We start from the raw sequence: 24,003 nt of genomic DNA, 5'->3' as shown, positions 1-24,003 counted from the left end.
GGAAGAGAAATAAACAAGGACCTGCAGATCAGAATTCATTCCAAAGCCTTGACTAAATATATGAAGGCACTTGGAAGACTTCCAGTTTCATTGTACCAAGGTAGATGTTTCGGCAGCCGAACCAGCTAAAACTCACCTACAATGAGTGGCCATGGATATGAAAGAGGGAATCTACAAAGACACCAACTCCTTAAAACTGAGCAAGATGCAATGTGGAGGAATAGTTTACAGATTTGGAGAAAATCTGAGATGTTTCTCTTGACAAAAGAAACACTGCAATGCCCTCTCTGAGGATCGAACTCAGGACCTTCAGATTATGAGACTGACGCGCTGCCTACTGCGCTAAGAAGGCTGCTTGAAACCGCTAACAAATGCGTCTACACACCATGAAGAGGGAAGGTAGCAAAAATGCTGTTCTCATGTTGGAATATCAATACACTTCAGTTGCCTCGCTGGATTAAAATCGTCTGCAGTTATAATGGTCAGAAGACTGCTCTTTCCCAGTGCTTAAACCCACACCCCATACATTTAGCCATGCAAAAGAAATCAGGGCATACCATTCACCTCTCTAAGAAAGATCGTGCCATTTTTTCCTCCACATAACTGAGAATGAAATGGACTAAAACCCAGAATTAACATGCCGCCCCTAGCCGTAGATGCATCTAGATCTCAACACTGTACATGCTAATGTAACATAGCTGTGTGTCCTGCAAAAAGAGCAGGGGTACCTTAAGTCATCTCACAAGATGTGGAAACAGCACTCAACCATATCCTTCTTTGATGTATCCTGAACCAGTTGCCTTGAATACTCTGGCTTTTTTCGATTGCATCTAGCTGTTGTGTGTGGGGAATTATTCATTCTAGAGTCAACCTTATTCCATAAAAAACGGTGCTAGAAAATCCAGCTGTAAATCATATGGAATTCCACACCTGACGCTTCCCATTCCAGTGTCATATGTGGTGAATGTACATTCAATAGAATTCCTGGTTTCCATGCGTGGAGCAAGGTCTCCCTCTACAGGATGTGGGGATGTAGCTCAGTGGTAGAGCGCATGCTTAGCATGTATGAGGCCCCGGGTTCAATCCCCGGCATCTCCAGCTTTTCGCCATGCTAATCTTGCCTTTTGACAGATAGCTAGGCTGGCATCATGAGTAAGGAAGTGAGATGTCATGCAGCTGGTGCCAGAACCCCACTTTCTTCGCCTTGCAAAACCTTTTGAAATGGGGCTATCTCATTTCCCGTGTTTATAGAAAAAAATAATCTTGCTTCCATAAGAAACCAAAGTGGTGATTTATCTTGGCATTCTTAGTATAGAAAACGGGCACAGCTGTCTTGGTCATTTATTTGAATTCTTCCTCTAAACCAGAGACTCTTACCAGAAGGTTTAAGAAAAACAGAATGTTTTCTTCATCCTAATCCCTTCTGAATGGTCCATTAATCTACTGGTTTTGCTTTTCCAGTTCCTTTCACAGACGCATTAAAAATGCATGTTCTTCATGCTCCGTACGGAGTAATGACTCTCCTAACTTTCTGTCCTTTCCTTCATGTTCCCATGCTGTCATCCTTTTGCCAGAAATGCTTCCAAAGGGCTGTGGATTCCTCGGCCCCATGCCCTTTCAGGAAAACTCCTTTCTGTAGGATTTCTAATTCTAGGTCCCCTGCTTTCCTTCACGCCAGCACAGCACATTCAGGTAGGTAAGCAGTCCCCCTTTATGGTGATAAGATGTAGCTGAGAATGCACTCTAGGAAGTGGCAATTTGTAGAGCAAGCTGCAGGTCATATTCATGATTTTCAAGATTAGACTGCAGTACTCCCACCCCACTCCCGCCGCAACCATTATTGAAAGAAAGATGAATGCAGCATGGAAAGCTGTACTGCCTAATCCTCCGATAGCTCAGTTGGGAGAGCGGAGGACTGTAGTGGAGAAACAGAAATCCTTAGGTCGCTGGTTCAAATCCGGCTCGGAGGAGTTTCCCCTTTTTTGTTTTCCATAGCTGCTTTCTCTCTTGTTAAAACATTATGTGCCCCTCTGATTGAGAAACATTTCCCTAGCTCCAAATAAATGCTAGGACAGAAGGGTAGACTTCTTCTGCTTTCCAATGAAATTGACCACATAGTCATTTCTGAGGGATGTTGGAAGAGAAATAAACAAGGACCTGCAGATCAGAATTCATTCCAAAGCCTTGACTAAATATATGAAGGCACTTGGAAGACTTCCAGTTTCATTGTACCAAGGTAGATGTTTCGGCAGCCGAACCAGCTAAAACTCACCTACAATGAGTGGCCATGGATATGAAAGAGGGAATCTACAAAGACACCAACTCCTTAAAACTGAGCAAGATGCAATGTGGAGGAATAGTTTACAGATTTGGAGAAAATCTGAGATGTTTCTCTTGACAAAAGAAACACTGCAATGCCCTCTCTGAGGATCGAACTCAGGACCTTCAGATTATGAGACTGACGCGCTGCCTACTGCGCTAAGAAGGCTGCTTGAAACCGCTAACAAATGCGTCTACACACCATGAAGAGGGAAGGTAGCAAAAATGCTGTTCTCATGTTGGAATATCAATACACTTCAGTTGCCTCGCTGGATTAAAATCGTCTGCAGTTATAATGGTCAGAAGACTGCTCTTTCCCAGTGCTTAAACCCACACCCCATACATTTAGCCATGCAAAAGAAATCAGGGCATACCATTCACCTCTCTAAGAAAGATCGTGCCATTTTTTCCTCCACATAACTGAGAATGAAATGGACTAAAACCCAGAATTAACATGCCGCCCCTAGCCGTAGATGCATCTAGATCTCAACACTGTACATGCTAATGTAACATAGCTGTGTGTCCTGCAAAAAGAGCAGGGGTACCTTAAGTCATCTCACAAGATGTGGAAACAGCACTCAACCATATCCTTCTTTGATGTATCCTGAACCAGTTGCCTTGAATACTCTGGCTTTTTTCGATTGCATCTAGCTGTTGTGTGTGGGGAATTATTCATTCTAGAGTCAACCTTATTCCATAAAAAACGGTGCTAGAAAATCCAGCTGTAAATCATATGGAATTCCACACCTGACGCTTCCCATTCCAGTGTCATATGTGGTGAATGTACATTCAATAGAATTCCAGGTTTCCATGCGTGGAGCAAGGTCTCCCTCTACAGGATGTGGGGATGTAGCTCAGTGGTAGAGCGCATGCTTAGCATGTATGAGGCCCCGGGTTCAATCCCCGGCATCTCCAGCTTTTCGCCATGCTAATCTTGCCTTTTGACAGATAGCTAGGCTGGCATCATGAGTAAGGAAGTGAGATGTCATGCAGCTGGTGCCAGAACCCCACTTTCTTCGCCTTGCAAAACCTTTTGAAATGGGGCTATCTCATTTCCCGTGTTTATAGAAAAAAATAATCTTGCTTCCATAAGAAACCAAAGTGGTGATTTATCTTGGCATTCTTAGTATAGAAAACGGGCACAGCTGTCTTGGTCATTTATTTGAATTCTTCCTCTAAACCAGAGACTCTTACCAGAAGGTTTAAGAAAAACAGAATGTTTTCTTCATCCTAATCCCTTCTGAATGGTCCATTAATCTACTGGTTTTGCTTTTCCAGTTCCTTTCACAGAAGCATTAAAAATGCATGTTCTTCATGCTCCGTACGGAGTAATGACTCTCCTAACTTTCTGTCCTTTCCTTCATGTTCCCATGCTGTCATCCTTTTGCCAGAAATGCTTCCAAAGGGCTGTGGATTCCTCGGCCCCATGCCCTTTCAGGAAAACTCCTTTCTGTAGGATTTCTAATTCTAGGTCCCCTGCTTTCCTTCACGCCAGCACAGCACATTCAGGTAGGTAAGCAGTCCCCCTTTATGGTGATAAGATGTAGCTGAGAATGCACTCTAGGAAGTGGCAATTTGTAGAGCAAGCTGCAGGTCATATTCATGATTTTCAAGATTAGACTGCAGTACTCCCACCCCACTCCCGCCGCAACCATTATTGAAAGAAAGATGAATGCAGCATGGAAAGCTGTACTGCCTAATCCTCCGATAGCTCAGTTGGGAGAGCGGAGGACTGTAGTGGAGAAACAGAAATCCTTAGGTCGCTGGTTCAAATCCGGCTCGGAGGAGTTTCCCCTTTTTTGTTTTCCATAGCTGCTTTCTCTCTTGTTAAAACATTATGTGCCCCTCTGATTGAGAAACATTTCCCTAGCTCCAAATAAATGCTAGGACAGAAGGGTAGACTTCTTCTGCTTTCCAATGAAATTGACCACATAGTCATTTCTGAGGGATGTTGGAAGAGAAATAAACAAGGACCTGCAGATCAGAATTCATTCCAAAGCCTTGACTAAATATATGAAGGCACTTGGAAGACTTCCAGTTTCATTGTACCAAGGTAGATGTTTCGGCAGCCGAACCAGCTAAAACTCACCTACAATGAGTGGCCATGGATATGAAAGAGGGAATCTACAAAGACACCAACTCCTTAAAACTGAGCAAGATGCAATGTGGAGGAATAGTTTACAGATTTGGAGAAAATCTGAGATGTTTCTCTTGACAAAAGAAACACTGCAATGCCCTCTCTGAGGATCGAACTCAGGACCTTCAGATTATGAGACTGACGCGCTGCCTACTGCGCTAAGAAGGCTGCTTGAAACCGCTAACAAATGCGTCTACACACCATGAAGAGGGAAGGTAGCAAAAATGCTGTTCTCATGTTAGAATATCAATACACTTCGGTTGCCTCGCTGGATTAAAATCGTCTGCAGTTATAATGGTCAGAAGACTGCTCTTTCCCAGTGCTTAAACCCACACCCCATACATTTAGCCATGCAAAAGAAATCAGGGCATACCATTCACCTCTCTAAGAAAGATCGTGCCATTTTTTCCTCCACATAACTGAGAATGAAATGGACTAAAACCCAGAATTAACATGCCGCCCCTAGCCGTAGATGCATCTAGATCTCAACACTGTACATGCTAATGTAACATAGCTGTGTGTCCTGCAAAAAGAGAAGGGGTACCTTAAGTCATCTCACAAGATGTGGAAACAGCACTCAACCATATCCTTCTTTGATGTATCCTGAACCAGTTGCCTTGAATACTCTGGCTTTTTTCGATTGCATCTAGCTGTTGTGTGTGGGGAATTATTCATTCTAGAGTCAACCTTATTCCATAAAAAACGGTGCTAGAAAATCCAGCTGTAAATCATATGGAATTCCACACCTGACGCTTCCCATTCCAGTGTCATATGTGGTGAATGTACATTCAATAGAATTCCAGGTTTCCATGCGTGGAGCAAGGTCTCCCTCTACAGGATGTGGGGATGTAGCTCAGTGGTAGAGCGCATGCTTAGCATGTATGAGGCCCCGGGTTCAATCCCCGGCATCTCCAGCTTTTCGCCATGCTAATCTTGCCTTTTGACAGATAGCTAGGCTGGCATCATGAGTAAGGAAGTGAGATGTCATGCAGCTGGTGCCAGAACCCCACTTTCTTCGCCTTGCAAAACCTTTTGAAATGGGGCTATCTCATTTCCCGTGTTTATAGAAAAAAATAATCTTGCTTCCATAAGAAACCAAAGTGGTGATTTATCTTGGCATTCTTAGTATAGAAAACGGGCACAGCTGTCTTGGTCATTTATTTGAATTCTTCCTCTAAACCAGAGACTCTTACCAGAAGGTTTAAGAAAAACAGAATGTTTTCTTCATCCTAATCCCTTCTGAATGGTCCATTAATCTACTGGTTTTGCTTTTCCAGTTCCTTTCACAGAAGCATTAAAAATGCATGTTCTTCATGCTCCATACGGAGTAATGACTCTCCTAACTTTCTGTCCTTTCCTTCATGTTCCCATGCTGTCATCCTTTTGCCAGAAATGCTTCCAAAGGGCTGTGGATTCCTCGGCCCCATGCCCTTTCAGGAAAACTCCTTTCTGTAGGATTTCTAATTCTAGGTCCCCTGCTTTCCTTCACGCCAGCACAGCACATTCAGGTAGGTAAGCAGTCCCCCTTTATGGTGATAAGATGTAGCTGAGAATGCACTCTAGGAAGTGGCAATTTGTAGAGCAAGCTGCAGGTCATATTCATGATTTTCAAGATTAGACTGCAGTACTCCCACCCCACTCCCGCCGCAACCATTATTGAAAGAAAGATGAATGCAGCATGGAAAGCTGTACTGCCTAATCCTCCGATAGCTCAGTTGGGAGAGCGGAGGACTGTAGTGGAGAAACAGAAATCCTTAGGTCGCTGGTTCAAATCCGGCTCGGAGGAGTTTCCCCTTTTTTGTTTTCCATAGCTGCTTTCTCTCTTGTTAAAACATTATGTGCCCCTCTGATTGAGAAACATTTCCCTAGCTCCAAATAAATGCTAGGACAGAAGGGTAGACTTCTGCTTTCCAATGAAATTGACCACATAGTCATTTCTGAGGGATGTTGGAAGAGAAATAAACAAGGACCTGCAGATCAGAATTCATTCCAAAGCCTTGACTAAATATATGAAGGCACTTGGAAGACTTCCAGTTTCATTGTACCAAGGTAGATGTTTCGGCAGCCGAACCAGCTAAAACTCACCTACAATGAGTGGCCATGGATATGAAAGAGGGAATCTACAAAGACACCAACTCCTTAAAACTGAGCAAGATGCAATGTGGAGGAATAGTTTACAGATTTGGAGAAAATCTGAGATGTTTCTCTTGACAAAAGAAACACTGCAATGCCCTCTCTGAGGATCGAACTCAGGACCTTCAGATTATGAGACTGACGCGCTGCCTACTGCGCTAAGAAGGCTGCTTGAAACCGCTAACAAATGCGTCTACAAACCATGAAGAGGGAAGGTAGCAAAAATGCTGTTCTCATGTTGGAATATCAATACACTTCGGTTGCCTCGCTGGATTAAAATCGTCTGCAGTTATAATGGTCAGAAGACTGCTCTTTCCCAGTGCTTAAACCCACACCCCATACATTTAGCCATGCAAAAGAAATCAGGGCATACCATTCACCTCTCTAAGAAAGATCGTGCCATTTTTTCCTCCACATAACTGAGAATGAAATGGACTAAAACCCAGAATTAACATGCCGCCCCTAGCCGTAGATGCATCTAGATCTCAACACTGTACATGCTAATGTAACATAGCTGTGTGTCCTGCAAAAAGAGCAGGGGTACCTTAAGTCATCTCACAAGATGTGGAAACAGCACTCAACCATATCCTTCTTTGATGTATCCTGAACCAGTTGCCTTGAATACTCTGGCTTTTTTCGATTGCATCTAGCTGTTGTGTGTGGGGAATTATTCATTCTAGAGTCAACCTTATTCCATAAAAAACGGTGCTAGAAAATCCAGCTGTAAATCATATGGAATTCCACACCTGACGCTTCCCATTCCAGTGTCATATGTGGTGAATGTACATTCAATAGAATTCCAGGTTTCCATGCGTGGAGCAAGGTCTCCCTCTACAGGATGTGGGGATGTAGCTCAGTGGTAGAGCGCATGCTTAGCATGTATGAGGCCCCGGGTTCAATCCCCGGCATCTCCAGCTTTTCGCCATGCTAATCTTGCCTTTTGACAGATAGCTAGGCTGGCATCATGAGTAAGGAAGTGAGATGTCATGCAGCTGGTGCCAGAACCCCACTTTCTTCGCCTTGCAAAACCTTTTGAAATGGGGCTATCTCATTTCCCGTGTTTATAGAAAAAAATAATCTTGCTTCCATAAGAAACCAAAGTGGTGATTTATCTTGGCATTCTTAGTATAGAAAACGGGCACAGCTGTCTTGGTCATTTATTTGAATTCTTCCTCTAAACCAGAGACTCTTACCAGAAGGTTTAAGAAAAACAGAATGTTTTCTTCATCCTAATCCCTTCTGAATGGTCCATTAATCTACTGGTTTTGCTTTTCCAGTTCCTTTCACAGACGCATTAAAAATGCATGTTCTTCATGCTCCGTACGGAGTAATGACTCTCCTAACTTTCTGTCCTTTCCTTCATGTTCCCATGCTGTCATCCTTTTGCCAGAAATGCTTCCAAAGGGCTGTGGATTCCTCGGCCCCATGCCCTTTCAGGAAAACTCCTTTCTGTAGGATTTCTAATTCTAGGTCCCCTGCTTTCCTTCACGCCAGCACAGCACATTCAGGTAGGTAAGCAGTCCCCCTTTATGGTGATAAGATGTAGCTGAGAATGCACTCTAGGAAGTGGCAATTTGTAGAGCAAGCTGCAGGTCATATTCATGATTTTCAAGATTAGACTGCAGTACTCCCACCCCACTCCCGCCGCAACCATTATTGAAAGAAAGATGAATGCAGCATGGAAAGCTGTACTGCCTAATCCTCCGATAGCTCAGTTGGGAGAGCGGAGGACTGTAGTGGAGAAACAGAAATCCTTAGGTCGCTGGTTCAAATCCGGCTCGGAGGAGTTTCCCCTTTTTTGTTTTCCATAGCTGCTTTCTCTCTTGTTAAAACATTATGTGCCCCTCTGATTGAGAAACATTTCCCTAGCTCCAAATAAATGCTAGGACAGAAGGGTAGACTTCTTCTGCTTTCCAATGAAATTGACCACATAGTCATTTCTGAGGGATGTTGGAAGAGAAATAAACAAGGACCTGCAGATCAGAATTCATTCCAAAGCCTTGACTAAATATATGAAGGCACTTGGAAGACTTCCAGTTTCATTGTACCAAGGTAGATGTTTCGGCAGCCGAACCAGCTAAAACTCACCTACAATGAGTGGCCATGGATATGAAAGAGGGAATCTACAAAGACACCAACTCCTTAAAACTGAGCAAGATGCAATGTGGAGGAATAGTTTACAGATTTGGAGAAAATCTGAGATGTTTCTCTTGACAAAAGAAACACTGCAATGCCCTCTCTGAGGATCGAACTCAGGACCTTCAGATTATGAGACTGACGCGCTGCCTACTGCGCTAAGAAGGCTGCTTGAAACCGCTAACAAATGCGTCTACACACCATGAAGAGGGAAGGTAGCAAAAATGCTGTTCTCATGTTGGAATATCAATACACTTCAGTTGCCTCGCTGGATTAAAATCGTCTGCAGTTATAATGGTCAGAAGACTGCTCTTTCCCAGTGCTTAAACCCACACCCCATACATTTAGCCATGCAAAAGAAATCAGGGCATACCATTCACCTCTCTAAGAAAGATCGTGCCATTTTTTCCTCCACATAACTGAGAATGAAATGGACTAAAACCCAGAATTAACATGCCGCCCCTAGCCGTAGATGCATCTAGATCTCAACACTGTACATGCTAATGTAACATAGCTGTGTGTCCTGCAAAAAGAGCAGGGGTACCTTAAGTCATCTCACAAGATGTGGAAACAGCACTCAACCATATCCTTCTTTGATGTATCCTGAACCAGTTGCCTTGAATACTCTGGCTTTTTTCGATTGCATCTAGCTGTTGTGTGTGGGGAATTATTCATTCTAGAGTCAACCTTATTCCATAAAAAACGGTGCTAGAAAATCCAGCTGTAAATCATATGGAATTCCACACCTGACGCTTCCCATTCCAGTGTCATATGTGGTGAATGTACATTCAATAGAATTCCAGGTTTCCATGCGTGGAGCAAGGTCTCCCTCTACAGGATGTGGGGATGTAGCTCAGTGGTAGAGCGCATGCTTAGCATGTATGAGGCCCCGGGTTCAATCCCCGGCATCTCCAGCTTTTCGCCATGCTAATCTTGCCTTTTGACAGATAGCTAGGCTGGCATCATGAGTAAGGAAGTGAGATGTCATGCAGCTGGTGCCAGAACCCCACTTTCTTCGCCTTGCAAAACCTTTTGAAATGGGGCTATCTCATTTCCCGTGTTTATAGAAAAAAATAATCTTGCTTCCATAAGAAACCAAAGTGGTGATTTATCTTGGCATTCTTAGTATAGAAAACGGGCACAGCTGTCTTGGTCATTTATTTGAATTCTTCCTCTAAACCAGAGACTCTTACCAGAAGGTTTAAGAAAAACAGAATGTTTTCTTCATCCTAATCCCTTCTGAATGGTCCATTAATCTACTGGTTTTGCTTTTCCAGTTCCTTTCACAGAAGCATTAAAAATGCATGTTCTTCATGCTCCGTACGGAGTAATGACTCTCCTAACTTTCTGTCCTTTCCTTCATGTTCCCATGCTGTCATCCTTTTGCCAGAAATGCTTCCAAAGGGCTGTGGATTCCTCGGCCCCATGCCCTTTCAGGAAAACTCCTTTCTGTAGGATTTCTAATTCTAGGTCCCCTGCTTTCCTTCACGCCAGCACAGCACATTCAGGTAGGTAAGCAGTCCCCCTTTATGGTGATAAGATGTAGCTGAGAATGCACTCTAGGAAGTGGCAATTTGTAGAGCAAGCTGCAGGTCATATTCATGATTTTCAAGATTAGACTGCAGTACTCCCACCCCACTCCCGCCGCAACCATTATTGAAAGAAAGATGAATGCAGCATGGAAAGCTGTACTGCCTAATCCTCCGATAGCTCAGTTGGGAGAGCGGAGGACTGTAGTGGAGAAACAGAAATCCTTAGGTCGCTGGTTCAAATCCGGCTCGGAGGAGTTTCCCCTTTTTTGTTTTCCATAGCTGCTTTCTCTCTTGTTAAAACATTATGTGCCCCTCTGATTGAGAAACATTTCCCTAGCTCCAAATAAATGCTAGGACAGAAGGGTAGACTTCTTCTGCTTTCCAATGAAATTGACCACATAGTCATTTCTGAGGGATGTTGGAAGAGAAATAAACAAGGACCTGCAGATCAGAATTCATTCCAAAGCCTTGACTAAATATATGAAGGCACTTGGAAGACTTCCAGTTTCATTGTACCAAGGTAGATGTTTCGGCAGCCGAACCAGCTAAAACTCACCTACAATGAGTGGCCATGGATATGAAAGAGGGAATCTACAAAGACACCAACTCCTTAAAACTGAGCAAGATGCAATGTGGAGGAATAGTTTACAGATTTGGAGAAAATCTGAGATGTTTCTCTTGACAAAAGAAACACTGCAATGCCCTCTCTGAGGATCGAACTCAGGACCTTCAGATTATGAGACTGACGCGCTGCCTACTGCGCTAAGAAGGCTGCTTGAAACCGCTAACAAATGCGTCTACACACCATGAAGAGGGAAGGTAGCAAAAATGCTGTTCTCATGTTAGAATATCAATACACTTCGGTTGCCTCGCTGGATTAAAATCGTCTGCAGTTATAATGGTCAGAAGACTGCTCTTTCCCAGTGCTTAAACCCACACCCCATACATTTAGCCATGCAAAAGAAATCAGGGCATACCATTCACCTCTCTAAGAAAGATCGTGCCATTTTTTCCTCCACATAACTGAGAATGAAATGGACTAAAACCCAGAATTAACATGCCACCCCTAGCCGTAGATGCATCTAGATCTCAACACTGTACATGCTAATGTAACATAGCTGTGTGTCCTGCAAAAAGAGAAGGGGTACCTTAAGTCATCTCACAAGATGTGGAAACAGCACTCAACCATATCCTTCTTTGATGTATCCTGAACCAGTTGCCTTGAATACTCTGGCTTTTTTCGATTGCATCTAGCTGTTGTGTGTGGGGAATTATTCATTCTAGAGTCAACCTTATTCCATAAAAAACGGTGCTAGAAAATCCAGCTGTAAATCATATGGAATTCCACACCTGACGCTTCCCATTCCAGTGTCATATGTGGTGAATGTACATTCAATAGAATTCCAGGTTTCCATGCGTGGAGCAAGGTCTCCCTCTACAGGATGTGGGGATGTAGCTCAGTGGTAGAGCGCATGCTTAGCATGTATGAGGCCCCGGGTTCAATCCCCGGCATCTCCAGCTTTTCGCCATGCTAATCTTGCCTTTTGACAGATAGCTAGGCTGGCATCATGAGTAAGGAAGTGAGATGTCATGCAGCTGGTGCCAGAACCCCACTTTCTTCGCCTTGCAAAACCTTTTGAAATGGGGCTATCTCATTTCCCGTGTTTATAGAAAAAAATAATCTTGCTTCCATAAGAAACCAAAGTGGTGATTTATCTTGGCATTCTTAGTATAGAAAACGGGCACAGCTGTCTTGGTCATTTATTTGAATTCTTCCTCTAAACCAGAGACTCTTACCAGAAGGTTTAAGAAAAACAGAATGTTTTCTTCATCCTAATCCCTTCTGAATGGTCCATTAATCTACTGGTTTTGCTTTTCCAGTTCCTTTCACAGAAGCATTAAAAATGCATGTTCTTCATGCTCCGTACGGAGTAATGACTCTCCTAACTTTCTGTCCTTTCCTTCATGTTCCCATGCTGTCATCCTTTTGCCAGAAATGCTTCCAAAGGGCTGTGGATTCCTCGGCCCCATGCCCTTTCAGGAAAACTCCTTTCTGTAGGATTTCTAATTCTAGGTCCCCTGCTTTCCTTCACGCCAGCACAGCACATTCAGGTAGGTAAGCAGTCCCCCTTTATGGTGATAAGATGTAGCTGAGAATGCACTCTAGGAAGTGGCAATTTGTAGAGCAAGCTGCAGGTCATATTCATGATTTTCAAGATTAGACTGCAGTACTCCCACCCCACTCCCGCCGCAACCATTATTGAAAGAAAGATGAATGCAGCATGGAAAGCTGTACTGCCTAATCCTCCGATAGCTCAGTTGGGAGAGCGGAGGACTGTAGTGGAGAAACAGAAATCCTTAGGTCGCTGGTTCAAATCCGGCTCGGAGGAGTTTCCCCTTTTTTGTTTTCCATAGCTGCTTTCTCTCTTGTTAAAACATTATGTGCCCCTCTGATTGAGAAACATTTCCCTAGCTCCAAATAAATGCTAGGACAGAAGGGTAGACTTCTGCTTTCCAATGAAATTGACCACATAGTCATTTCTGAGGGATGTTGGAAGAGAAATAAACAAGGACCTGCAGATCAGAATTCATTCCAAAGCCTTGACTAAATATATGAAGGCACTTGGAAGACTTCCAGTTTCATTGTACCAAGGTAGATGTTTCGGCAGCCGAACCAGCTAAAACTCACCTACAATGAGTGGCCATGGATATGAAAGAGGGAATCTACAAAGACACCAACTCCTTAAAACTGAGCAAGATGCAATGTGGAGGAATAGTTTACAGATTTGGAGAAAATCTGAGATGTTTCTCTTGACAAAAGAAACACTGCAATGCCCTCTCTGAGGATCGAACTCAGGACCTTCAGATTATGAGACTGACGCGCTGCCTACTGCGCTAAGAAGGCTGCTTGAAACCGCTAACAAATGCGTCTACAAACCATGAAGAGGGAAGGTAGCAAAAATGCTGTTCTCATGTTGGAATATCAATACACTTCGGTTGCCTCGCTGGATTAAAATCGTCTGCAGTTATAATGGTCAGAAGACTGCTCTTTCCCAGTGCTTAAACCCACACCCCATACATTTAGCCATGCAAAAGAAATCAGGGCATACCATTCACCTCTCTAAGAAAGATCGTGCCATTTTTTCCTCCACATAACTGAGAATGAAATGGACTAAAACCCAGAATTAACATGCCGCCCCTAGCCGTAGATGCATCTAGATCTCAACACTGTACATGCTAATGTAACATAGCTGTGTGTCCTGCAAAAAGAGCAGGGGTACCTTAAGTCATCTCACAAGATGTGGAAACAGCACTCAACCATATCCTTCTTTGATGTATCCTGAACCAGTTGCCTTGAATACTCTGGCTTTTTTCGATTGCATCTAGCTGTTGTGTGTGGGGAATTATTCATTCTAGAGTCAACCTTATTCCATAAAAAACGGTGCTAGAAAATCCAGCTGTAAATCATATGGAATTCCACACCTGACGCTTCCCATTCCAGTGTCATATGTGGTGAATGTACATTCAATAGAATTCCAGGTTTCCATGCGTGGAGCAAGGTCTCCCTCTACAGGATGTGGGGATGTAGCTCAGTGGTAGAGCGCATGCTTAGCATGTATGAGGCCCCGGGTTCAATCCCCGGCATCTCCAGCTTTTCGCCATGCTAATCTTGCCTTTTGACAGATAGCTAGGCTGGCATCATGAGTAAGGAAGTGAGATGTCATGCAGCTGGTGCCAGAACCCCACTTTCTTCGCCTTGCAAAACCTTTTGAAATGGGGCTATCTCATTTCCCGTGTTTATAGAAAAAAATAATCTTGCTTCCATAAGAAACCAAAGTGGTGATTTATCTTGGCATTCTTAGTATAGAAAACGGGCACAGCTGTCTTGGTCATTTATTTGAATTCTTCCTCTAAACCAGAGACTCTTACCAGAAGGTTTAAGAAAAACAGAATGTTTTCTTCATCCTAATCCCTTCTGAATGGTCCATTAATCTACTGGTTTTGCTTTTCCAGTTCCTTTCACAGACGCATTAAAAATGCATGTTCTTCATGCTCCGTACGGAGTAATGACTCTCCTAACTTTCTGTCCTTTCCTTCATGTTCCCATGCTGTCATCCTTTTGCCAGAAATGCTTCCAAAGGGCTGTGGATTCCTCGGCCCCATGCCCTTTCAGGAAAACTCCTTTCTGTAGGATTTCTAATTCTAGGTCCCCTGCTTTCCTTCACGCCAGCACAGCACATTCAGGTAGGTAAGCAGTCCCCCTTTATGGTGATAAGATGTAGCTGAGAATGCACTCTAGGAAGTGGCAATTTGTAGAGCAAGCTGCAGGTCATATTCATGATTTTCAAGATTAGACTGCAGTACTCCCACCCCACTCCCGCCGCAACCATTATTGAAAGAAAGATGAATGCAGCATGGAAAGCTGTACTGCCTAATCCTCCGATAGCTCAGTTGGGAGAGCGGAGGACTGTAGTGGAGAAACAGAAATCCTTAGGTCGCTGGTTCAAATCCGGCTCGGAGGAGTTTCCCCTTTTTTGTTTTCCATAGCTGCTTTCTCTCTTGTTAAAACATTATGTGCCCCTCTGATTGAGAAACATTTCCCTAGCTCCAAATAAATGCTAGGACAGAAGGGTAGACTTCTTCTGCTTTCCAATGAAATTGACCACATAGTCATTTCTGAGGGATGTTGGAAGAGAAATAAACAAGGACCTGCAGATCAGAATTCATTCCAAAGCCTTGACTAAATATATGAAGGCACTTGGAAGACTTCCAGTTTCATTGTACCAAGGTAGATGTTTCGGCAGCCGAACCAGCTAAAACTCACCTACAATGAGTGGCCATGGATATGAAAGAGGGAATCTACAAAGACACCAACTCCTTAAAACTGAGCAAGATGCAATGTGGAGGAATAGTTTACAGATTTGGAGAAAATCTGAGATGTTTCTCTTGACAAAAGAAACACTGCAATGCCCTCTCTGAGGATCGAACTCAGGACCTTCAGATTATGAGACTGACGCGCTGCCTACTGCGCTAAGAAGGCTGCTTGAAACCGCTAACAAATGCGTCTACACACCATGAAGAGGGAAGGTAGCAAAAATGCTGTTCTCATGTTGGAATATCAATACACTTCAGTTGCCTCGCTGGATTAAAATCGTCTGCAGTTATAATGGTCAGAAGACTGCTCTTTCCCAGTGCTTAAACCCACACCCCATACATTTAGCCATGCAAAAGAAATCAGGGCATACCATTCACCTCTCTAAGAAAGATCGTGCCATTTTTTCCTCCACATAACTGAGAATGAAATGGACTAAAACCCAGAATTAACATGCCGCCCCTAGCCGTAGATGCATCTAGATCTCAACACTGTACATGCTAATGTAACATAGCTGTGTGTCCTGCAAAAAGAGCAGGGGTACCTTAAGTCATCTCACAAGATGTGGAAACAGCACTCAACCATATCCTTCTTTGATGTATCCTGAACCAGTTGCCTTGAATACTCTGGCTTTTTTCGATTGCATCTAGCTGTTGTGTGTGGGGAATTATTCATTCTAGAGTCAACCTTATTCCATAAAAAACGGTGCTAGAAAATCCAGCTGTAAATCATATGGAATTCCACACCTGACGCTTCCCATTCCAGTGTCATATGTGGTGAATGTACATTCAATAGAATTCCAGGTTTCCATGCGTGGAGCAAGGTCTCCCTCTACAGGATGTGGGGATGTAGCTCAGTGGTAGAGCGCATGCTTAGCATGTATGAGGCCCCGGGTTCAATCCCCGGCATCTCCAGCTTTTCGCCATGCTAATCTTGCCTTTTGACAGATAGCTAGGCTGGCATCATGAGTAAGGAAGTGAGATGTCATGCAGCTGGTGCCAGAACCCCACTTTCTTCGCCTTGCAAAACCTTTTGAAATGGGGCTATCTCATTTCCCGTGTTTATAGAAAAAAATAATCTTGCTTCCATAAGAAACCAAAGTGGTGATTTATCTTGGCATTCTTAGTATAGAAAACGGGCACAGCTGTCTTGGTCATTTATTTGAATTCTTCCTCTAAACCAGAGACTCTTACCAGAAGGTTTAAGAAAAACAGAATGTTTTCTTCATCCTAATCCCTTCTGAATGGTCCATTAATCTACTGGTTTTGCTTTTCCAGTTCCTTTCACAGAAGCATTAAAAATGCATGTTCTTCATGCTCCGTACGGAGTAATGACTCTCCTAACTTTCTGTCCTTTCCTTCATGTTCCCATGCTGTCATCCTTTTGCCAGAAATGCTTCCAAAGGGCTGTGGATTCCTCGGCCCCATGCCCTTTCAGGAAAACTCCTTTCTGTAGGATTTCTAATTCTAGGTCCCCTGCTTTCCTTCACGCCAGCACAGCACATTCAGGTAGGTAAGCAGTCCCCCTTTATGGTGATAAGATGTAGCTGAGAATGCACTCTAGGAAGTGGCAATTTGTAGAGCAAGCTGCAGGTCATATTCATGATTTTCAAGATTAGACTGCAGTACTCCCACCCCACTCCCGCCGCAACCATTATTGAAAGAAAGATGAATGCAGCATGGAAAGCTGTACTGCCTAATCCTCCGATAGCTCAGTTGGGAGAGCGGAGGACTGTAGTGGAGAAACAGAAATCCTTAGGTCGCTGGTTCAAATCCGGCTCGGAGGAGTTTCCCCTTTTTTGTTTTCCATAGCTGCTTTCTCTCTTGTTAAAACATTATGTGCCCCTCTGATTGAGAAACATTTCCCTAGCTCCAAATAAATGCTAGGACAGAAGGGTAGACTTCTTCTGCTTTCCAATGAAATTGACCACATAGTCATTTCTGAGGGATGTTGGAAGAGAAATAAACAAGGACCTGCAGATCAGAATTCATTCCAAAGCCTTGACTAAATATATGAAGGCACTTGGAAGACTTCCAGTTTCATTGTACCAAGGTAGATGTTTCGGCAGCCGAACCAGCTAAAACTCACCTACAATGAGTGGCCATGGATATGAAAGAGGGAATCTACAAAGACACCAACTCCTTAAAACTGAGCAAGATGCAATGTGGAGGAATAGTTTACAGATTTGGAGAAAATCTGAGATGTTTCTCTTGACAAAAGAAACACTGCAATGCCCTCTCTGAGGATCGAACTCAGGACCTTCAGATTATGAGACTGACGCGCTGCCTACTGCGCTAAGAAGGCTGCTTGAAACCGCTAACAAATGCGTCTACACACCATGAAGAGGGAAGGTAGCAAAAATGCTGTTCTCATGTTAGAATATCAATACACTTCGGTTGCCTCGCTGGATTAAAATCGTCTGCAGTTATAATGGTCAGAAGACTGCTCTTTCCCAGTGCTTAAACCCACACCCCATACATTTAGCCATGCAAAAGAAATCAGGGCATACCATTCACCTCTCTAAGAAAGATCGTGCCATTTTTTCCTCCACATAACTGAGAATGAAATGGACTAAAACCCAGAATTAACATGCCACCCCTAGCCGTAGATGCATCTAGATCTCAACACTGTACATGCTAATGTAACATAGCTGTGTGTCCTGCAAAAAGAGAAGGGGTACCTTAAGTCATCTCACAAGATGTGGAAACAGCACTCAACCATATCCTTCTTTGATGTATCCTGAACCAGTTGCCTTGAATACTCTGGCTTTTTTCGATTGCATCTAGCTGTTGTGTGTGGGGAATTATTCATTCTAGAGTCAACCTTATTCCATAAAAAACGGTGCTAGAAAATCCAGCTGTAAATCATATGGAATTCCACACCTGACGCTTCCCATTCCAGTGTCATATGTGGTGAATGTACATTCAATAGAATTCCAGGTTTCCATGCGTGGAGCAAGGTCTCCCTCTACAGGATGTGGGGATGTAGCTCAGTGGTAGAGCGCATGCTTAGCATGTATGAGGCCCCGGGTTCAATCCCCGGCATCTCCAGCTTTTCGCCATGCTAATCTTGCCTTTTGACAGATAGCTAGGCTGGCATCATGAGTAAGGAAGTGAGATGTCATGCAGCTGGTGCCAGAACCCCACTTTCTTCGCCTTGCAAAACCTTTTGAAATGGGGCTATCTCATTTCCCGTGTTTATAGAAAAAAATAATCTTGCTTCCATAAGAAACCAAAGTGGTGATTTATCTTGGCATTCTTAGTATAGAAAACGGGCACAGCTGTCTTGGTCATTTATTTGAATTCTTCCTCTAAACCAGAGACTCTTACCAGAAGGTTTAAGAAAAACAGAATGTTTTCTTCATCCTAATCCCTTCTGAATGGTCCATTAATCTACTGGTTTTGCTTTTCCAGTTCCTTTCACAGAAGCATTAAAAATGCATGTTCTTCATGCTCCGTACGGAGTAATGACTCTCCTAACTTTCTGTCCTTTCCTTCATGTTCCCATGCTGTCATCCTTTTGCCAGAAATGCTTCCAAAGGGCTGTGGATTCCTCGGCCCCATGCCCTTTCAGGAAAACTCCTTTCTGTAGGATTTCTAATTCTAGGTCCCCTGCTTTCCTTCACGCCAGCACAGCACATTCAGGTAGGTAAGCAGTCCCCCTTTATGGTGATAAGATGTAGCTGAGAATGCACTCTAGGAAGTGGCAATTTGTAGAGCAAGCTGCAGGTCATATTCATGATTTTCAAGATTAGACTGCAGTACTCCCACCCCACTCCCGCCGCAACCATTATTGAAAGAAAGATGAATGCAGCATGGAAAGCTGTACTGCCTAATCCTCCGATAGCTCAGTTGGGAGAGCGGAGGACTGTAGTGGAGAAACAGAAATCCTTAGGTCGCTGGTTCAAATCCGGCTCGGAGGAGTTTCCCCTTTTTTGTTTTCCATAGCTGCTTTCTCTCTTGTTAAAACATTATGTGCCCCTCTGATTGAGAAACATTTCCCTAGCTCCAAATAAATGCTAGGACAGAAGGGTAGACTTCTTCTGCTTTCCAATGAAATTGACCACATAGTCATTTCTGAGGGATGTTGGAAGAGAAATAAACAAGGACCTGCAGATCAGAATTCATTCCAAAGCCTTGACTAAATATATGAAGGCACTTGGAAGACTTCCAGTTTCATTGTACCAAGGTAGATGTTTCGGCAGCCGAACCAGCTAAAACTCACCTACAATGAGTGGCCATGGATATGAAAGAGGGAATCTACAAAGACACCAACTCCTTAAAACTGAGCAAGATGCAATGTGGAGGAATAGTTTACAGATTTGGAGAAAATCTGAGATGTTTCTCTTGACAAAAGAAACACTGCAATGCCCTCTCTGAGGATCGAACTCAGGACCTTCAGATTATGAGACTGACGCGCTGCCTACTGCGCTAAGAAGGCTGCTTGAAACCGCTAACAAATGCGTCTACACACCATGAAGAGGGAAGGTAGCAAAAATGCTGTTCTCATGTTGGAATATCAATACACTTCAGTTGCCTCGCTGGATTAAAATCGTCTGCAGTTATAATGGTCAGAAGACTGCTCTTTCCCAGTGCTTAAACCCACACCCCATACATTTAGCCATGCAAAAGAAATCAGGGCATACCATTCACCTCTCTAAGAAAGATCGTGCCATTTTTTCCTCCACATAACTGAGAATGAAATGGACTAAAACCCAGAATTAACATGCCGCCCCTAGCCGTAGATGCATCTAGATCTCAACACTGTACATGCTAATGTAACATAGCTGTGTGTCCTGCAAAAAGAGCAGGGGTACCTTAAGTCATCTCACAAGATGTGGAAACAGCACTCAACCATATCCTTCTTTGATGTATCCTGAACCAGTTGCCTTGAATACTCTGGCTTTTTTCGATTGCATCTAGCTGTTGTGTGTGGGGAATTATTCATTCTAGAGTCAACCTTATTCCATAAAAAACGGTGCTAGAAAATCCAGCTGTAAATCATATGGAATTCCACACCTGACGCTTCCCATTCCAGTGTCATATGTGGTGAATGTACATTCAATAGAATTCCTGGTTTCCATGCGTGGAGCAAGGTCTCCCTCTACAGGATGTGGGGATGTAGCTCAGTGGTAGAGCGCATGCTTAGCATGTATGAGGCCCCGGGTTCAATCCCCGGCATCTCCAGCTTTTCGCCATGCTAATCTTGCCTTTTGACAGATAGCTAGGCTGGCATCATGAGTAAGGAAGTGAGATGTCATGCAGCTGGTGCCAGAACCCCACTTTCTTCGCCTTGCAAAACCTTTTGAAATGGGGCTATCTCATTTCCCGTGTTTATAGAAAAAAATAATCTTGCTTCCATAAGAAACCAAAGTGGTGATTTATCTTGGCATTCTTAGTATAGAAAACGGGCACAGCTGTCTTGGTCATTTATTTGAATTCTTCCTCTAAACCAGAGACTCTTACCAGAAGGTTTAAGAAAAACAGAATGTTTTCTTCATCCTAATCCCTTCTGAATGGTCCATTAATCTACTGGTTTTGCTTTTCCAGTTCCTTTCACAGACGCATTAAAAATGCATGTTCTTCATGCTCCGTACGGAGTAATGACTCTCCTAACTTTCTGTCCTTTCCTTCATGTTCCCATGCTGTCATCCTTTTGCCAGAAATGCTTCCAAAGGGCTGTGGATTCCTCGGCCCCATGCCCTTTCAGGAAAACTCCTTTCTGTAGGATTTCTAATTCTAGGTCCCCTGCTTTCCTTCACGCCAGCACAGCACATTCAGGTAGGTAAGCAGTCCCCCTTTATGGTGATAAGATGTAGCTGAGAATGCACTCTAGGAAGTGGCAATTTGTAGAGCAAGCTGCAGGTCATATTCATGATTTTCAAGATTAGACTGCAGTACTCCCACCCCACTCCCGCCGCAACCATTATTGAAAGAAAGATGAATGCAGCATGGAAAGCTGTACTGCCTAATCCTCCGATAGCTCAGTTGGGAGAGCGGAGGACTGTAGTGGAGAAACAGAAATCCTTAGGTCGCTGGTTCAAATCCGGCTCGGAGGAGTTTCCCCTTTTTTGTTTTCCATAGCTGCTTTCTCTCTTGTTAAAACATTATGTGCCCCTCTGATTGAGAAACATTTCCCTAGCTCCAAATAAATGCTAGGACAGAAGGGTAGACTTCTTCTGCTTTCCAATGAAATTGACCACATAGTCATTTCTGAGGGATGTTGGAAGAGAAATAAACAAGGACCTGCAGATCAGAATTCATTCCAAAGCCTTGACTAAATATATGAAGGCACTTGGAAGACTTCCAGTTTCATTGTACCAAGGTAGATGTTTCGGCAGCCGAACCAGCTAAAACTCACCTACAATGAGTGGCCATGGATATGAAAGAGGGAATCTACAAAGACACCAACTCCTTAAAACTGAGCAAGATGCAATGTGGAGGAATAGTTTACAGATTTGGAGAAAATCTGAGATGTTTCTCTTGACAAAAGAAACACTGCAATGCCCTCTCTGAGGATCGAACTCAGGACCTTCAGATTATGAGACTGACGCGCTGCCTACTGCGCTAAGAAGGCTGCTTGAAACCGCTAACAAATGCGTCTACACACCATGAAGAGGGAAGGTAGCAAAAATGCTGTTCTCATGTTGGAATATCAATACACTTCAGTTGCCTCGCTGGATTAAAATCGTCTGCAGTTATAATGGTCAGAAGACTGCTCTTTCCCAGTGCTTAAACCCACACCCCATACATTTAGCCATGCAAAAGAAATCAGGGCATACCATTCACCTCTCTAAGAAAGATCGTGCCATTTTTTCCTCCACATAACTGAGAATGAAATGGACTAAAACCCAGAATTAACATGCCGCCCCTAGCCGTAGATGCATCTAGATCTCAACACTGTACATGCTAATGTAACATAGCTGTGTGTCCTGCAAAAAGAGCAGGGGTACCTTAAGTCATCTCACAAGATGTGGAAACAGCACTCAACCATATCCTTCTTTGATGTATCCTGAACCAGTTGCCTTGAATACTCTGGCTTTTTTCGATTGCATCTAGCTGTTGTGTGTGGGGAATTATTCATTCTAGAGTCAACCTTATTCCATAAAAAACGGTGCTAGAAAATCCAGCTGTAAATCATATGGAATTCCACACCTGACGCTTCCCATTCCAGTGTCATATGTGGTGAATGTACATTCAATAGAATTCCTGGTTTCCATGCGTGGAGCAAGGTCTCCCTCTACAGGATGTGGGGATGTAGCTCAGTGGTAGAGCGCATGCTTAGCATGTATGAGGCCCCGGGTTCAATCCCCGGCATCTCCAGCTTTTCGCCATGCTAATCTTGCCTTTTGACAGATAGCTAGGCTGGCATCATGAGTAAGGAAGTGAGATGTCATGCAGCTGGTGCCAGAACCCCACTTTCTTCGCCTTGCAAAACCTTTTGAAATGGGGCTATCTCATTTCCCGTGTTTATAGAAAAAAATAATCTTGCTTCCATAAGAAACCAAAGTGGTGATTTATCTTGGCATTCTTAGTATAGAAAACGGGCACAGCTGTCTTGGTCATTTATTTGAATTCTTCCTCTAAACCAGAGACTCTTACCAGAAGGTTTAAGAAAAACAGAATGTTTTCTTCATCCTAATCCCTTCTGAATGGTCCATTAATCTACTGGTTTTGCTTTTCCAGTTCCTTTCACAGACGCATTAAAAATGCATGTTCTTCATGCTCCGTACGGAGTAATGACTCTCCTAACTTTCTGTCCTTTCCTTCATGTTCCCATGCTGTCATCCTTTTGCCAGAAATGCTTCCAAAGGGCTGTGGATTCCTCGGCCCCATGCCCTTTCAGGAAAACTCCTTTCTGTAGGATTTCTAATTCTAGGTCCCCTGCTTTCCTTCACGCCAGCACAGCACATTCAGGTAGGTAAGCAGTCCCCCTTTATGGTGATAAGATGTAGCTGAGAATGCACTCTAGGAAGTGGCAATTTGTAGAGCAAGCTGCAGGTCATATTCATGATTTTCAAGATTAGACTGCAGTACTCCCACCCCACTCCCGCCGCAACCATTATTGAAAGAAAGATGAATGCAGCATGGAAAGCTGTACTGCCTAATCCTCCGATAGCTCAGTTGGGAGAGCGGAGGACTGTAGTGGAGAAACAGAAATCCTTAGGTCGCTGGTTCAAATCCGGCTCGGAGGAGTTTCCCCTTTTTTGTTTTCCATAGCTGCTTTCTCTCTTGTTAAAACATTATGTGCCCCTCTGATTGAGAAACATTTCCCTAGCTCCAAATAAATGCTAGGACAGAAGGGTAGACTTCTTCTGCTTTCCAATGAAATTGACCACATAGTCATTTCTGAGGGATGTTGGAAGAGAAATAAACAAGGACCTGCAGATCAGAATTCATTCCAAAGCCTTGACTAAATATATGAAGGCACTTGGAAGACTTCCAGTTTCATTGTACCAAGGTAGATGTTTCGGCAGCCGAACCAGCTAAAACTCACCTACAATGAGTGGCCATGGATATGAAAGAGGGAATCTACAAAGACACCAACTCCTTAAAACTGAGCAAGATGCAATGTGGAGGAATAGTTTACAGATTTGGAGAAAATCTGAGATGTTTCTCTTGACAAAAGAAACACTGCAATGCCCTCTCTGAGGATCGAACTCAGGACCTTCAGATTATGAGACTGACGCGCTGCCTACTGCGCTAAGAAGGCTGCTTGAAACCGCTAACAAATGCGTCTACACACCATGAAGAGGGAAGGTAGCAAAAATGCTGTTCTCATGTTGGAATATCAATACACTTCAGTTGCCTCGCTGGATTAAAATCGTCTGCAGTTATAATGGTCAGAAGACTGCTCTTTCCCAGTGCTTAAAC

General features: G+C 43.5%; 34 non-coding genes across 34 annotated transcripts; 22 read left to right on the top strand and 12 right to left on the bottom strand.

Annotated features, from left to right (window-relative positions):
• Window positions 1-279: 279 nt before the first annotated feature.
• TRNAM-CAU (transfer RNA methionine (anticodon CAU)) lies at window positions 280-352 on the bottom strand. Its single transcript has one exon. It is a non-coding gene; the product is annotated as a tRNA-Met (tRNA).
• Window positions 353-1,026: 674 nt separating this feature from the next.
• Window positions 1,027-1,098, top strand: TRNAA-AGC (transfer RNA alanine (anticodon AGC)). Its single transcript has one exon. It is a non-coding gene; the product is annotated as a tRNA-Ala (tRNA).
• Window positions 1,099-1,884: 786 nt separating this feature from the next.
• Window positions 1,885-1,970, top strand: TRNAY-GUA (transfer RNA tyrosine (anticodon GUA)). Its single transcript is given in 2 exon segments — window positions 1,885-1,921; window positions 1,935-1,970. It is a non-coding gene; the product is annotated as a tRNA-Tyr (tRNA).
• Window positions 1,971-2,415: 445 nt separating this feature from the next.
• TRNAM-CAU (transfer RNA methionine (anticodon CAU)) lies at window positions 2,416-2,488 on the bottom strand. The gene has a single exon. It is a non-coding gene; the product is annotated as a tRNA-Met (tRNA).
• A 674-nt stretch (window positions 2,489-3,162) lies between these two features.
• TRNAA-AGC (transfer RNA alanine (anticodon AGC)) lies at window positions 3,163-3,234 on the top strand. The gene has a single exon. It is a non-coding gene; the product is annotated as a tRNA-Ala (tRNA).
• Window positions 3,235-4,020: 786 nt separating this feature from the next.
• On the top strand, window positions 4,021-4,106 carry TRNAY-GUA (transfer RNA tyrosine (anticodon GUA)). Its single transcript is given in 2 exon segments — window positions 4,021-4,057; window positions 4,071-4,106. It is a non-coding gene; the product is annotated as a tRNA-Tyr (tRNA).
• Window positions 4,107-4,551: 445 nt separating this feature from the next.
• Window positions 4,552-4,624, bottom strand: TRNAM-CAU (transfer RNA methionine (anticodon CAU)). The gene has a single exon. It is a non-coding gene; the product is annotated as a tRNA-Met (tRNA).
• Window positions 4,625-5,298: 674 nt separating this feature from the next.
• On the top strand, window positions 5,299-5,370 carry TRNAA-AGC (transfer RNA alanine (anticodon AGC)). The gene has a single exon. It is a non-coding gene; the product is annotated as a tRNA-Ala (tRNA).
• Window positions 5,371-6,156: 786 nt separating this feature from the next.
• TRNAY-GUA (transfer RNA tyrosine (anticodon GUA)) lies at window positions 6,157-6,242 on the top strand. Its single transcript is given in 2 exon segments — window positions 6,157-6,193; window positions 6,207-6,242. It is a non-coding gene; the product is annotated as a tRNA-Tyr (tRNA).
• A 442-nt stretch (window positions 6,243-6,684) lies between these two features.
• TRNAM-CAU (transfer RNA methionine (anticodon CAU)) lies at window positions 6,685-6,757 on the bottom strand. Its single transcript has one exon. It is a non-coding gene; the product is annotated as a tRNA-Met (tRNA).
• A 674-nt stretch (window positions 6,758-7,431) lies between these two features.
• On the top strand, window positions 7,432-7,503 carry TRNAA-AGC (transfer RNA alanine (anticodon AGC)). Its single transcript has one exon. It is a non-coding gene; the product is annotated as a tRNA-Ala (tRNA).
• Window positions 7,504-8,289: 786 nt separating this feature from the next.
• On the top strand, window positions 8,290-8,375 carry TRNAY-GUA (transfer RNA tyrosine (anticodon GUA)). Its single transcript is given in 2 exon segments — window positions 8,290-8,326; window positions 8,340-8,375. It is a non-coding gene; the product is annotated as a tRNA-Tyr (tRNA).
• Window positions 8,376-8,820: 445 nt separating this feature from the next.
• On the bottom strand, window positions 8,821-8,893 carry TRNAM-CAU (transfer RNA methionine (anticodon CAU)). Its single transcript has one exon. It is a non-coding gene; the product is annotated as a tRNA-Met (tRNA).
• A 674-nt stretch (window positions 8,894-9,567) lies between these two features.
• TRNAA-AGC (transfer RNA alanine (anticodon AGC)) lies at window positions 9,568-9,639 on the top strand. The gene has a single exon. It is a non-coding gene; the product is annotated as a tRNA-Ala (tRNA).
• Window positions 9,640-10,425: 786 nt separating this feature from the next.
• Window positions 10,426-10,511, top strand: TRNAY-GUA (transfer RNA tyrosine (anticodon GUA)). Its single transcript is given in 2 exon segments — window positions 10,426-10,462; window positions 10,476-10,511. It is a non-coding gene; the product is annotated as a tRNA-Tyr (tRNA).
• Window positions 10,512-10,956: 445 nt separating this feature from the next.
• Window positions 10,957-11,029, bottom strand: TRNAM-CAU (transfer RNA methionine (anticodon CAU)). Its single transcript has one exon. It is a non-coding gene; the product is annotated as a tRNA-Met (tRNA).
• Window positions 11,030-11,703: 674 nt separating this feature from the next.
• TRNAA-AGC (transfer RNA alanine (anticodon AGC)) lies at window positions 11,704-11,775 on the top strand. Its single transcript has one exon. It is a non-coding gene; the product is annotated as a tRNA-Ala (tRNA).
• A 786-nt stretch (window positions 11,776-12,561) lies between these two features.
• Window positions 12,562-12,647, top strand: TRNAY-GUA (transfer RNA tyrosine (anticodon GUA)). The gene is given in 2 exon segments: window positions 12,562-12,598; window positions 12,612-12,647. It is a non-coding gene; the product is annotated as a tRNA-Tyr (tRNA).
• A 442-nt stretch (window positions 12,648-13,089) lies between these two features.
• TRNAM-CAU (transfer RNA methionine (anticodon CAU)) lies at window positions 13,090-13,162 on the bottom strand. The gene has a single exon. It is a non-coding gene; the product is annotated as a tRNA-Met (tRNA).
• A 674-nt stretch (window positions 13,163-13,836) lies between these two features.
• On the top strand, window positions 13,837-13,908 carry TRNAA-AGC (transfer RNA alanine (anticodon AGC)). The gene has a single exon. It is a non-coding gene; the product is annotated as a tRNA-Ala (tRNA).
• A 786-nt stretch (window positions 13,909-14,694) lies between these two features.
• Window positions 14,695-14,780, top strand: TRNAY-GUA (transfer RNA tyrosine (anticodon GUA)). The gene is given in 2 exon segments: window positions 14,695-14,731; window positions 14,745-14,780. It is a non-coding gene; the product is annotated as a tRNA-Tyr (tRNA).
• Window positions 14,781-15,225: 445 nt separating this feature from the next.
• Window positions 15,226-15,298, bottom strand: TRNAM-CAU (transfer RNA methionine (anticodon CAU)). The gene has a single exon. It is a non-coding gene; the product is annotated as a tRNA-Met (tRNA).
• A 674-nt stretch (window positions 15,299-15,972) lies between these two features.
• Window positions 15,973-16,044, top strand: TRNAA-AGC (transfer RNA alanine (anticodon AGC)). Its single transcript has one exon. It is a non-coding gene; the product is annotated as a tRNA-Ala (tRNA).
• Window positions 16,045-16,830: 786 nt separating this feature from the next.
• On the top strand, window positions 16,831-16,916 carry TRNAY-GUA (transfer RNA tyrosine (anticodon GUA)). The gene is given in 2 exon segments: window positions 16,831-16,867; window positions 16,881-16,916. It is a non-coding gene; the product is annotated as a tRNA-Tyr (tRNA).
• A 445-nt stretch (window positions 16,917-17,361) lies between these two features.
• Window positions 17,362-17,434, bottom strand: TRNAM-CAU (transfer RNA methionine (anticodon CAU)). Its single transcript has one exon. It is a non-coding gene; the product is annotated as a tRNA-Met (tRNA).
• Window positions 17,435-18,108: 674 nt separating this feature from the next.
• Window positions 18,109-18,180, top strand: TRNAA-AGC (transfer RNA alanine (anticodon AGC)). The gene has a single exon. It is a non-coding gene; the product is annotated as a tRNA-Ala (tRNA).
• Window positions 18,181-18,966: 786 nt separating this feature from the next.
• TRNAY-GUA (transfer RNA tyrosine (anticodon GUA)) lies at window positions 18,967-19,052 on the top strand. Its single transcript is given in 2 exon segments — window positions 18,967-19,003; window positions 19,017-19,052. It is a non-coding gene; the product is annotated as a tRNA-Tyr (tRNA).
• Window positions 19,053-19,497: 445 nt separating this feature from the next.
• On the bottom strand, window positions 19,498-19,570 carry TRNAM-CAU (transfer RNA methionine (anticodon CAU)). The gene has a single exon. It is a non-coding gene; the product is annotated as a tRNA-Met (tRNA).
• A 674-nt stretch (window positions 19,571-20,244) lies between these two features.
• On the top strand, window positions 20,245-20,316 carry TRNAA-AGC (transfer RNA alanine (anticodon AGC)). The gene has a single exon. It is a non-coding gene; the product is annotated as a tRNA-Ala (tRNA).
• A 786-nt stretch (window positions 20,317-21,102) lies between these two features.
• Window positions 21,103-21,188, top strand: TRNAY-GUA (transfer RNA tyrosine (anticodon GUA)). Its single transcript is given in 2 exon segments — window positions 21,103-21,139; window positions 21,153-21,188. It is a non-coding gene; the product is annotated as a tRNA-Tyr (tRNA).
• Window positions 21,189-21,633: 445 nt separating this feature from the next.
• On the bottom strand, window positions 21,634-21,706 carry TRNAM-CAU (transfer RNA methionine (anticodon CAU)). The gene has a single exon. It is a non-coding gene; the product is annotated as a tRNA-Met (tRNA).
• Window positions 21,707-22,380: 674 nt separating this feature from the next.
• TRNAA-AGC (transfer RNA alanine (anticodon AGC)) lies at window positions 22,381-22,452 on the top strand. The gene has a single exon. It is a non-coding gene; the product is annotated as a tRNA-Ala (tRNA).
• A 786-nt stretch (window positions 22,453-23,238) lies between these two features.
• TRNAY-GUA (transfer RNA tyrosine (anticodon GUA)) lies at window positions 23,239-23,324 on the top strand. Its single transcript is given in 2 exon segments — window positions 23,239-23,275; window positions 23,289-23,324. It is a non-coding gene; the product is annotated as a tRNA-Tyr (tRNA).
• A 445-nt stretch (window positions 23,325-23,769) lies between these two features.
• TRNAM-CAU (transfer RNA methionine (anticodon CAU)) lies at window positions 23,770-23,842 on the bottom strand. The gene has a single exon. It is a non-coding gene; the product is annotated as a tRNA-Met (tRNA).
• Window positions 23,843-24,003: the final 161 nt, after the last annotated feature.

This window comes from Pleurodeles waltl, unplaced genomic scaffold (genome assembly GCF_031143425.1).
Source record: "Pleurodeles waltl isolate 20211129_DDA unplaced genomic scaffold, aPleWal1.hap1.20221129 scaffold_107, whole genome shotgun sequence".
NCBI classification, from domain to species: domain Eukaryota; kingdom Metazoa; phylum Chordata; class Amphibia; order Caudata; family Salamandridae; genus Pleurodeles; species Pleurodeles waltl.
Note: the sequence above shows the minus strand (reverse complement) of the source record. Positions and strands in the feature narration are given on the sequence as shown.